This window comes from Heterocephalus glaber, unplaced genomic scaffold (assembly GCF_053883595.1).
Source record: "Heterocephalus glaber isolate CG9 unplaced genomic scaffold, H.glaber_assembly_v1.0 deba00001606, whole genome shotgun sequence".
Lineage (NCBI taxonomy): Eukaryota > Metazoa > Chordata > Mammalia > Rodentia > Bathyergidae > Heterocephalus > Heterocephalus glaber.
In genome coordinates this window covers 39,660,447-39,673,848 of record NW_028258377.1, presented here as the reverse complement: position 1 = coordinate 39,673,848, position 13,402 = coordinate 39,660,447, and the positions used below count along the sequence as shown (strand labels likewise).

The 13,402-nt window shown below is 40.5% G+C and overlaps 1 protein-coding gene and 2 pseudogenes across 15 annotated transcripts in view; 2 read left to right on the top strand and 1 right to left on the bottom strand.

Annotated features, from left to right (window-relative positions):
- Rapgef6 (Rap guanine nucleotide exchange factor 6) overlaps positions 1 to 13,402 on the bottom strand; it is a 204,555-nt gene that overhangs the window by 175,177 nt on the left and 15,976 nt on the right. The gene's annotated exons all lie outside the window — the stretch shown is intronic.
- On the top strand, positions 3,804 to 7,967 carry LOC147823019 (importin subunit alpha-5 pseudogene; annotated as a pseudogene). The gene has a single exon (XR_015444669.1). The product of XR_015444669.1 is annotated as an importin subunit alpha-5 pseudogene (transcript).
- Positions 8,985 to 12,103, top strand: LOC147823018 (protein kinase C iota type pseudogene; annotated as a pseudogene).

Genomic DNA, 13,402 nt, shown 5'->3' with positions numbered 1-13,402 from the left:
GGTGAAATATTATTGAATAAGACAATCACATAGCCTCCAAGTACAACCCTGAAGATCATCTGTAAATTATAGCATGGTACCTTTACCCTTTACAACCAAAAGATGTAAATGATCAAATTTAGAATCCCTAATAACTAATGATATGAGTCCAAAACAAGAAGTAAATGACATCACCCATGTAATTTCTCAAAAAATTATTTAACCTGAATATAATAATGAGAAAACAACCACATGAATCCAGATTATGATATATTCTGTAAAACAGTTGGTCAGACTCTTCAAAACTGTGATGTTCATGAAAGGGGAAAAAAAGGCACCATACTCTCTCTAGATTACAGGGAACTATAACAACTGAACGTAAGGTACCTTGATTGGGTTCTGGACTGGAAATAAAACAAGAGACATCTTAGAGATAACTGAAGAGAGGTGAAGGGTCGTTAGGTTTGTACTTACTTTCAAGTGATTAAACAAAATAGAGTATGTATGAGAGAGGAGATAGAGTAAATCTGACACAATATTAGCCTGGATAAAGTGTATACAGTAAACATATAATAAAGGATACTATTGTTTCCATGTTTCAGTAATTAAAAATTTTCAAATACAAAGATGAGAGCTGGGGAACATGTATCTCTTGCTTGTTCCTTCACTTGGTATTTTTAGCTTTATTTAAATTTCAAATCTTCATTTAAAGGTCTGTTCTTTAGTTACCTTTTCCCATGTATCCCAATCAACCTCATATACTGATTTTTGTGCATCACAAATTGCCCCCAGCAATATTCTCTAGAAAGGCAACCACTTGCCATCAATGTATTAGAATCTAGTACTGTCCTTCTACAGATTAAGTATACATTTCTCATGGTAAATATGAACATTTGTAAATTAATACATACTGTTTAATGTACTTAAGGTTAAATTTTACTAATTAAAACTTCAACATTAAAAAAAGTATACCCCAGAATTCTAATTTTTAGGAACAAAAGTTCCAACTGATTATGCTTAACCCTCAGGACTCCAATGATTAACTACTAAAATTACAGTGTATCAAAAGGTCAACCATTCCATTATTTCTAAATGTAGAGTGATCTCAAGTCGCTTTCCATTGTGATTACCCACTGTGAAGTCAGCCAACACTTATTCTAAAATCTACACACACTTTTCAACTCTTATCTCTCTTCACAATCTCTATGTAACATTTGACTGCTAACACATTCATCACTCATTCACTCCATGCTAAAAGTCCCATCCCTTCTATAATTTGGTTTAACAATGGTTATAAGCAGCCTATGAAATAAGTTAGACTAGTTTTGAATCCTGATTCCATTGCTTCCTACTGTAGCTGTGTGACCTTAGGCAAATTAATCTGTGATTCCACTTCCCAATATATAAAATGTGGATAATACTTTTCTTGCACAGGGCTTTTTGAAAGATTATATAATCTGCATGTCAACTTTTTTTTAACAGTGACGAGCATCCAGTTAGCACCATCAGTCTTAGCTGTTCTTTTTGCTATTACTACCCTTCTGCTCTGGCTATTTCTAAGTGTCCTTTACAGGCTTCCTAGTTCCTTCCTTAGGTCCGGGGATGTAGCTCAGTGGCGCTGCACCTGCCTGGCAAGCACAAGGTCCTGAGTTCAAGTCCCAGTACTGGAAAATACAAAACAAGGCCAAAAAAAAAACCCTACCAAACAAACAAAAATGCTCAGTTCTTTCCTTACTTCCTGAAATATTTATGAAGTTTATATACCCAGAAATGTGACATCTATCCTTCTTCACTGGAGGCTGTACTATGAGGAATACTGTCCACATCCATAGCTTCTACCATGTGTGTGTGTGTCTGTGTGTGCGTGTATGCATATCTATCCTTCTTCACCACAGGCTCCACCATGAAGAATACTGTCTGTGGGTGTGTTACTACTCTTGTATTACTATGTATTAGTACTGTATTACTATAGTATTATCTGTGTATGTGTGTTTTCAGTCGAGTTCTCTAGTAAATTTATACACGATAGGTTCTACTAGACACTGACCACTCAGACCTCGCTGACCTATTAACATCAAAGTACAATACATCCAAAGCAAAATCCATTACTGGTTCCCTGTTTAGATGACAGTGCTGACTTCAATGCTCCTGGCCAAAAATCTGTCAATTTTACTTTCTGAGTATCTGTTCACCATCCCAAATGCAGCCAGTTACTGATTGTCACTGAGTAACTGAATATAGCTGTTTGGCCTCTAGTTTGGACCCCTGTAATTCATTCTTCACACTACTTCCATGGTAATCTTTCTGAAAGATAAAGTCAGACTCAACAAGGAAATGGTCCTTCACAATCTTGATCTTGCAATGTTCTAGCTGCCCAGGCAACTTGCATGTACATACTGTGCTCATGTTATGGCCTCTGCACATAATGCTCCCCTTTCAGGAAATACACCTTCTCTTCTTCACCTGAATTTTTAGACATCCTAAATTCAAATTACAGTTCCCTTTTCTGAAACAACATGAATAGCACCTGCCTACTCATTACTCTTCTCCCACCAAAGCACTGCTATAAACTCCTGAACACCTATTTGTAATTATGACAGTACTTAATTAGGCTGAATTTTAATGTCTTTCTCCTCTCTCCAAACTCCAATACATGTAAAACATGAGGCCTGAAAATACGTTCTCTAATAAAGGCCCCTAACCAGAGGTAACATCACCTTTCTCTCTAGCCGGGTTTACAAAACAAGCTCAAAGGGCCCCAGAAGCATAAATAAGTTCTTTTTCTGTCCAAGGAACCCTGTGAATGTACATCTGCTGTGGATATATACAACAGAATCTTTGTTCTGCTGCCCTCAGGGATGTGCAGTGACTCATTCAAAAATGACTCCAAGTACAATGGTGCTCTTTTGACAATTCAGAAAAAACCTCTACAAGGGGTACAGTTAAAGACCATATTCTAAATTCTCAAACAGATTAATAAATGATTATAAGATTACTAAATTTTACATTTTTTCAGTCCTAGCTCCCTCTAACTTGTGGCAACAAAAATAAGCTATTAAAAAAAACCTTTGTGGGTCAGGGATTTAGCTCAGTGGTTCCACCGCCTGCCTTGCAAGCTGAGGACCCGAGTTCAGTCTCCAGAACCAAAAAACCCAAAAAACCCAAAAAACCCAAAAAAACCCCCCAAAAAACCTTTGTGATTTTGAGTAGGCTATTACATTAACATCTATCTGAGTATGAACTTTCTGTCTTAAATGATCTGGTGATGAAACATAAAAAAATTAAAAAACTAGTACTTATCTGTGATGTTTCCTGCAAGGTTTGTTTGTTGTTGTGGTACTGGGGATTGAACCTGGGGCCTTGTTCATGCTAAACAAGCACCGTACCACCGGGCTACACCTCCAGCTCTTCCTGTAAGTTGTTTTGAAACCATACAGAAAAGAAGTTTCTGCTCTAAGATAGAATTAATTTTGCTCCATCTAAATTGTCTCTCGAGAAATGACAGGTAGGGCCACGGATTTAATTTAGCTCAGCAGCACCAAGCCTACTTTGCAAGCACAAGGGCCTGAGTTTGATTCCCAGTACCAAAAAAAGAAAATCTGCCAGGTAAAACAGTTTATTTATGGTAATTGTAATTTACTACTTTTAGTAGGAAAAAACTGCAAATTGTGCAGTTTTTGGCAAATTTCATCAGTCTTATGATCCCACATATCAATGATTAGACCAATAGAAATCACTAGTAGAATAGTAAAGGAGCAAGCAGCATTTTCCACATTGCTTTTATTTTTCTATTTTATTTTTTTATTTTATTTTATTTTTGGTACCAGGGACTGAACTCAGGACCTTGTGCTTGTGAGGCAGGAGGGGCAGGGAGCTAAATCCCCAGCTGCTTTTCTTTTTACAGTCATTTACTCTACAAATACTACATGACAGACAATGGAAGCTAAGGATTCAGGCACTGTCCTCAAGGAGCTTACAGCCAAAGAGAAAAACAGAACAGCAATTATAACGCAGTACAGTAAACACTATGGCAGAAGGTGTGTGGGAACACAGAAGAGTGGAAAAGTGAAGAAGAATGCACAGTTATGCAGAAGAGCATAGAAATGAGTTTTCAGCAAGGAGTCTAAATTCGTGAAGCTAGAGCCTGGCTTTCCAGATAGAGGAAAAAGCAAGCTAATATATACAACTATCATTTACTGTCATTCTGAAGGCACACTGTTAAATACTTCAAATACATTATTTCATTTAGGCTATACAAAAATCCTGAAAAGATATTTAGCCTTTAGAGGTATTAAGCGACTCGCCTACAATCACTCATTTTCAGCACTGGACCCTGCATCTGGAATTGGCTTGTCTGAATAAAAAATTCAGTCCTGATAACAACATACCATATAGTTTCCATCCTATGCAAAGCACAGAAGCAAGAAATAATGTGGCACAATGGACAATGCTTCCCACACGTGTGTATACCAGGATCACTGGCGGCGCTTTCTACAAATACCAAAGTCTATGCTCCATTCCACAAGGTTCTAATTTAAGAAGTGAAGCTAGGCACGGGGATTAAAGGTAAGCATGGGCATAATTCAAGGGGAGAAATACGCATACCCTAGGATTCAGAAACAGTGTTAAAAGAGTTTTTACAAATACAGTAGTGTGTCACATAACAATAGAGGCATGTTTCGACAAATGTATCATTAGGGATTTTTGTCACAGTGCAAACAATGGAGTACAGTATATTTAAAGGTAGCTAGTAGACAATATAATCTTATGGGACCACTGTCCTGTAGGCAATCTGTCACTGAGCAAACTGATGTTAATGTGAGACATAAAATATCTGTGTGTGAAGGTGGAGGATGGTAAGGCTAGAGTACCCTGCAAAGGATTACGGGGGATCGTATATCCTTCCTCTTCCCACTACGGGCAAACTCACACAATACATTTTGCTGCCTTTACTTTCTTGTATCTTATTCTCTCTTAAATCCACTGCAGTCAAGTTTGTTTGTTTTGTATTTTGGCAGGAACAGGGATTGAATGCAGGGCCTTCACACTGACCTATGACCCAAGCCCCTTGCTGAAGCAGGATCTCACTAAACTCAGTTGCCCATACTGGGCTCAAACTTTGGATCTTCTTGCCTCAGCTTCCCAGAGTGCTGAGACTACAGGTATGAGCTTCAGGTTTTTTCTTAACTGGTCAGTCCACTGAAATCATTCTCCCAGAAGCAATACAAAGAGTTTATCAGTCCTCACTTTTCTTTAACTCTCCATACAATTAGACATTTCTGATTCATAATTTCTTTCTGAAAATGTCTTCCTTTAACAATATTCTTCTGTTCTCTCTTCCTACTCCTGTAACAATTTCTTTTCATTCCCCCATCCTTTTAATATTAGAGCACACAAAAGGTTTGTGCTTGACCCTTTCTTATTCTCATACCCTAGGAATTCCAACCATGATCCATATGTTGCAGACTCTCAGAGTAATTCAGACCTGTAGACTGGTTTGACCTGAAGTTCCGAATGTTTACTAAATATTTCTATCTATATTCCTTGTAAGGGGTCTCAAATCCATTCCAAAACAGAGTACCTCCACACTCTGGCTCTTAATAATATACTGTTATCTGTACAATTACTCTGACCAGAAACCTAGAAATCATCTAAAACCTGCTTTGTCCTTGCACCCAATCCAAGCCTATTCCCAGTAATCAAAAGACAGAGATTCTGCGTGGGTGCTACTCCCATGCATCTTGGACAACTGCACTATCTGGGTGGAGGCAGTTATTTCAACAGTAGCTATGGACAAAGTGAAGAAGACATAACAAAAGGGTAGGCTAAAGAGTGAGCCAGGACATAAAGGATAAGCAAATTAACACTAAAGAAAGCTCCAAGAGAGAAGGTTGAAAGTAGTTGAGAAGCAAAATACAAAGAACCAAAGTAGTTTCATAGGCCTCTTGGTTGCCAGAAATATACAATTCCACTCAAATAAGTTCAAAAGCAGGAAGAACAGATCTGTGATGACAGAAGCAGAAAAGTACCTTCCTTTGGGAAAGGGTACTGACCAGAACGGGGAAAAGGGAATTTTCTGAAGTACTGGTAATATTCTGTGTCATGGCAATACTCTGTGTATATCCTACGTCGTGATCTACGCAGTTATATATAAGTAAAAATTCATCTGACCGAGAGGCCTGGTGAGCAACGCCGAGGAGCGGACCAGGTCTGAGAGGTTGTGAGTGGGAGAGGTACGGTGGGCCGGCGAGCGAGCGAGCGAGCACCTCACCCTAGCAGTGGCACCAGGATCGGTTGCCTCGAGCTGTCTTCAGATAACACTTGATTTAATGGAAACTCTGTGAAGTCCAGCCTGCAAGAGGTCATGACTTAGAATTTTCTATTTAATACGTTTGGACCTTGGCTGATCCTGGGTTACCGAAACCATAGAAGAAATCATGACCAGCCCAGGAAAAGGGAACTTTCGCCTGAAAAGTTACAAGAACAAATCTCTAAATCCGGATGAGATGCGTAGAAGGAGGGAGGAAGAAGGATTACAGCTACGAAAGCAGAAAAGAGAGGAGCAGTTATTCAAGCGAAGAAATGTTGCTACAGCAGAAGAAGAAACAGAAGAAGAAGTCATGTCAGATGGTGGCTTTCATGGGGCCCAGATCAATAACACGGAGATGGCACCAGGTGGTGTTATTACTTCTGACATGACTGAGATGATATTTTCTAATAGCCCAGAGCAACAACCTTCTGCAACACAGAAATTCAGAAAACTGCTTTCAAAAGAACCTAACCCTCCTGTTGATGAAGTTATCAGCACACCAGGAGTTGTGGCCAGGTTTGTGGAATTCCTCAAACGAAAAGAGAATTGTACACTGCAGTTTGAATCAGCTTGGGTACTGACAAATATTGCTTCAGGAAATTCTCTTCAGACCCGGATTGTGATTCAGGCAGGAGCACTGCCCATCTTCATAGAATTGCTCAGCTTAGAGTTTGAAGATGTCCAGCAACAGGCAGTCTGGACTCTGGTCAACATTGCTGGAGATAGTACCATGTGCAGGGACTGTGTCCTAGACTGCAATATCCTTCCTCCTCTTTTGCAGTTATTTTCAAAACAAAACCGCCTGACCATGACCCGGAATGCACTATGGGCTTTGTCTAATCTCTGTAGAGGGAAAAGTGCACCTCTAGAATTTGCAAAGGTTTCCCCTTGTCTGAATGTGCTTTCCTGGTTGCTTTTTGTCAACGACACTGATGTATTGGCTGATGCCTGCTGGGCCCTCTCCTATCTATCAGATGGACCCAATGATAAAATTCAAGCAGTCATTGATGCAGGAGTATGTAGGAGACTTGTGGAACTACTGATGCATAATGATTACAAAGTGGTTTCCCCCGCTTTGTGGGCTGTGGGAAACATTGTCATAGGGGATGATATTCAGACACAGGTAATTTTGAATTGCTCGGCTCTTCAGAGTTTATTGCATTTGCTGAGTAGCGCTAAAGAATCTATCAAAAAGGAAGCATGTTGGACAATATCCAATATCACAGCTGGAAATAGGGCACAGATCCAGCAAAAATGTGTTTAGAGCCACTCCAACACCACCCAAGGCAAGAGGAACTCTAAGAAGTCATTGTGCTTAAATTATTTTACCTGTGACGTTTTCTTAAATCATATAAACCATGTGAAGACATTATTAGAATTGTTCTCAGAGTCTTTTAAAAAAGCCTATGCAAGTGAAGTCCTGTCAGCCAAGCTACATCCTTTTCATAATGAACTTGCCTTGGCCAACAGCACCTGTGTCACAGGTGTGGTGACCGAGCTTCCCAGTTTTCCTGGTCTGGACTTTCAGTATGACACTGTGGTACTGAATATGATACTACCCTGGGTGAACTTGAATGAATTCCTCCCCCTACATGAGGATACTGTGAGGAAGAAACAAACTTAGACTGATTTGGAATCAGCACAGAAATAGTAATTGATATCACGAGGGCAGATGAACGTCCCAAAGGAAAAAAAAAAAAACAAAGAGTGAGGAGCCATGACGGTAAGGACTGCGCTAGTTTGGATCCTGAATGTCCTCCAAAGCCCTGCATGTTAAAGGTCAAGTCCCCAGGTGGACACTTTAAGGGGCAGGCCTCTGGACAGTCTTGGGATCACTGGGGACAGGCACTGGAAGGGACTGTGGGACCTGGTTCTTCACTCACTTGCCATGAAGGAAGTACGCACTTCCACCATGGGGCACTCTGAACCCACGGGCTCAAAGCAATGGGTGAATCCATCCGGGACTGGAACCTCCAAAATTGGAAGTCAGAACAACCCTTTTGTCTTTAGGAGTTGATTTATCTCAGATATTTTTTATAGTAATGAAAAACAGACGAGCAAAAGAATCAAGAATCAAAACATACTTGGAGAACATAAAATAAAGAAACAAGGAGAATGAAAGAGGCTTGAGTCCCGTGGCTGGCTGCCCTTATCTGGGTCACATCACTAGCACTCCTGGCAGATGGACTCGGAATTGATTTCACTAAGAGTGAGACTAAGTCCGAAGGCCTCGACATCACCCAGAACTTCGGAAGCAGGAGAGGCTGCAGTCTTATGTCAGCGGCTGCAGGGAGGCAGCTGTGCACTTCCTGTGTTCACACCCTTCTACAGCGCCAAAGGCTGTTTTCATGACATCATTTACCCTAAGAATATGAATTGTTATTTTGCACGTAAGTGTCCACCTTGTGTAATTATAAAATCTCTGTGAGGAGGTCGGAGATGGCCCTGAAAGTCTCAAACTTCTAATCTAAGGCTAACTGACCTTGTGGTGATCAGCCCCATTCTTTTTCTAAAAATAAATAAATAAATAAATAAATAGGCCCTGATTTATTTAGTACGAAGAAAAAGATGGGCCACAGGATTTTCACATCAAAGGGGGAACTTCGGTTGTGGAACCCCAAGACATGACCTCGCTTCCTTGGCAACATCTTCAAACAGAACTTGGAACCCTTCCAATGGGCATCACAATCTAGTACCAACCGTCTCCCAAGCTCACTTGGCCGGAGACGGTCCACAGCGAACCTGCTGAGCTGCTTCTCCACTTCGCGAGGCCACAGCCTCAGGACCCCAGGCAGAGAAAGTATCTGTGAAAGACTGAGAAGACGGCTGACTCCATCCAGGGGCCGCAGGCCACACTGCAGCAGCCACACGACTGTCACAGACACCCCAGGGACGGTCTCCAGGGGAGTGACCACCAGGGACCTGTCAAAATCAAGGTACTCTGTGAAGTCTCTAAGCCCAAATACCAAAGGCACAGAAACTGGAAAGAGCCCATGGGAACTATCACCAGGCCCAGAAACACCCCGTAGCTCTGGGCAGGTCTCCCCAGACCCGGGCACAAAAAACCTAGAGAGTCAAAGTCCAGTGGGGGAGACTGAAGTCACAGCCAGCAGCCCCGAGAGGCACTGAGAAGCCCAGTGTACATCCAGCCAGGCCTGGCTGCCACTATCAGAAACAACTTCACAGAGAGCCTTGCAGAGTTCAGGCCAGTGTGGTCCCTGCAGGAAGTCAGGCCGCACTCATTCTCTGAGCCCTTCCTGCCTGTTTTCCTGGGCAGCCAACCCGTCTATGGTCCCTTCTTCCTGGGCACCTCCATGACCCACGCCTCTACCCGATCGGCCCTGATTTTGGGAAGAGGCATCTTGACAACATCTTTTGAGAATTCCATCTCCCTTGGGGGCCTTCGTGATAAAGATCGAGATATGTGGTGTTTGGACAATAAACAGCTTTTCACCACAGACTGGGTAGATGAGGAAGGAGACTCATACACTGTGTCACCTCAGGTGGAGTTAGAAGAGGCCTTTAGGCTTTCTGGACTAAAAAACTCATGTTCTCAAAATGAACTCTTAGTTCACGTACCGCCTTGTATACCAGAACATCCTAAAATGCCTTGTCCCGGAGAAGAGAAATCCATCCACCACAGAGCTGCAGGCCGCTGGAGAAAGCTGTATTGTGCTAATGGCCACACTTTTCAAGCCAAACGCTTCAGCAGGTGGGCTCACTGTGCTGTCTGCACAGACCGTGTAGGGGGACTTGGCCGCCAGGTATATAAGGGCACCAACTGTAAAATCTCGGTTCACAAGAAGTGCCACACACTCGTCACAGTTGAATGTGGGCAGCATTCTTTACCATCAGACGCCCTGATGCCAGTCGAGCCATCATCCATGGCTTCAGACCCTGCACAGACAGCGACCCCACAGAACCTTGCAACTCATGAGGCTTTAGAACAAGTTGATGAAGAGGATGAGGCAGGGAACAACAGGGAAAGTGGCAAAGCTTCACCTAGTTTAGGTCTTCAGGACTTCGATTTGCTTCGTGTGATAGGCAGAGGGAGTTATGGGAAAGTACTGTTAGTCCAACTGAAAAAATCAGGTCGTGTGTATGCAATGAAAGCGATGAAAAAAGAGCCTGTCAACACTGATCGGGTACAGACAGAAAAGCACGTTTTACAGCAGGCCACTAATCATCCTTTTCTTGTAGGACTGCATTCTTGCTTCCAGACAGAAAGCAGACTGTTCTTTGTTCTAGACTATGTAAATGGTGGAGATCTGATGTTTCATCTGCAGCAACAAAGAATCCTTCCTGAAGAACATGCCAGGTTTTACTCTGCAGAAATCAGTTTAGCCTTCAACTCTCTTCATCAGCGAGGGATACTGTATAGAAATTTGAAATTGGACAATATTCTACTGGACTCAGAAGGGCACGTGAGACTCACCGACTATTGCCTATGTAAGGAAGGCTTACAGCCCGGAGATGTGACCAGCACTTTCTGTGGCACTCCTAATTACCTGGCTCCAGAAATTGTAAGGGGGGAAGATTATGGTTTCAGTGTGGACTGGTGGACTCTCGGAGTACTGATGTATGAGATGTTGACTGCAGAGTCTCCTCTTCATCTTGATGAGAGCTCTGATAACCCTGACCAAAACTCAAACAATAATCTCTATCAAGTCATTTTGGAAAGAGAAATTCGCATACCTCGGTGTCTGTCTGTAGAAGCTGCAAGTGTCCTGAAGAGTTTTCTGAGCAGGGACCCAAAGGAACGATTGGGTTGCCACCCTCAGAGGGGCTTTGCTGATGTTCAGGAGCATCCGTTCTTTCAAAATGTCGACTGGGACGTGATGGAGCGAAAGCAAGTAGTGCCTCCCTTCAAACCAAATATGTCTGAGGGATTCGGGTTGGACAACTTTGATTCTCAGTTTACTGAGGAGCCTATCCAGCTCACCCCAGATGATAATGACATCGTGAGCAAAATGGAAGGACACGAGTTTGCAGGTTTTGAGTATATCAATCGTCTTTCAATGTATGAAGAAGAGTGGGTCTGATCCTCATTTGTCAACTGTGCATTCTGCTTATTACTATTTAATATTTGCAAAAACTGGTTACCAGCCTGGATTCAAAGAACTATTTCATAACTGTCTAGAAGCTAATTTTAATTTATTTTTTGTACTTATATTTAAATTAATACTTGATTCTTACAGTCTATAATAGGGACTATTGAATGTTTTTGTTGATAAATGAAAACATTCCATTTGTTGAGTGGAGACAGAAAGTATAATACTTTTTCCAGTTACGTACTATACAGGAAAATAATTTGTCTTTTAAGTAGAATGTCTTACCTATGCCTGTTGATCTCAAACCATATTACCTATACCTTTTGGACCCCAGTTTATGTAGTCTTCAGGGAATCCAAAAAATTATAACACTTTTAAATTAATCTGCAGAAAACACATATATATTATAGTTCTATCTCCTTCATTAAGTTTTTTTATTCAGTAGGATAACACATGAAATACATAGTAGAATTCATTTCAGGGGCAAAGTTCTTCAAAATATTTTTATCGAAATTACTGGTCAGTAATTTATTATTTAAAGAGTTACCAGATCTATAGCATTCCTGTGCTAGTCCTATTTTTATGCAAAGGACTTGAAAAGTAACCATCATTTTCTAAATAGGTTATAATGATACAATCTGAGCAAAATTTAATTTTAGGTACACTAGTTTTAAATTTAGAATGATTTAAAATTTGTAGGCATTTAATAAATTACCTTTTTATCTTTTCTGAGGTACCCCATTTCATGAGAAATGTAACTTTTCCAAAGCTTTTAGATTTATTACCTTTTCTTCAATTTTCAAGTTTGAAAGTAATAAAAACATAAAGGAAAATGTTTATAGACATTTGCTTATTCATTTGCGAGCCATATATATTTCTCTTAATATCTGGAACTTGTTTTAAAGCAAAAAGCATTATCCACAGCATAAAATTATAGAGAATTGTAACATACAAGAAATATGTTTATTTTTTTTTAATCTTTATTTTTTTTTTGGTACCAGGGATCAAACTCGGGACCTTGAGCTTGCAAGGCAGGCGCCGGAACCACTGAGCTAAATCCCCGGCCCTTTTGTTTTTAATTTAAAGTATAGATTTTTAAGTAGTAAGATTGACTTGCATATTTTACGCAGAACTGCACTACAAATATGTTTTTAACTATATTCTTTTTTTTGGCCATCTTTAGGTGTCACGCTAGTTCTTTTCATATTACATAGTAGGTCTTTCAAAACATTCACCGGGAATAAGGCAGTTTACAGACAGAATGGTTGGCATTTTGGTGTTCTAGGAAATAATTTATTTTGCATAAGCCTGTGGTCAGATCATTTTATGCATATGAAGCCTGAATTTCAAGCATCTTCTTCAGTGCCGGGACATTTACTTTGTAAATTTGTTTTGTTTTCATTTTTGTCATGTAGAATACTGCCTTGGTCATCATAATGTAACGTGTACTTGTGTACCTTCTTTTTCATGTTAAAAATCTTTAAATAAAACGTTTAATAAACATCAAAAAAAATTCATCTGACTACTTAAGAATATGTGGGCTTAACTTCTGTGTTTTATTGTCAAAGTCTGGTGGAAGGAGATACTCTCCAATCAACTGACCATACTGAGCCTATTTATCTCTTTACCTCACTATCCCATCTGCTGCTACCACCACTGTGTCCAGAATCTTATCTCACACATGAAGTACTGTATCTCCTTCTTTAACCAAAACTATAGCTTCTGGATTCCCTAATATCGCCATATAATCATTAATAGTTTTGCTTGCACATGGAAAATATACCAGTTAGGACAAAATGTTTTATGTTCTTCCTATCTACCTAAAGTACTTACATAAGCTTTCCGCCTCTAGCATGTTTCCTTCTACCCCCAAATACATCTTCAAACGCTCACAGAGTAATCATCATGAAACTGCATCTTATTTGTGAGGTTTTATTTAGTGATGCTGGGAACTGAATCCATGCTAGGAAAACATTCTACCACTAAGCTATGAACCCTATTTCCAGGCTTTAACCTTCCAATGGTTATCCTTTACTTCCAAGATAGAGCCAGGGCCGGGATT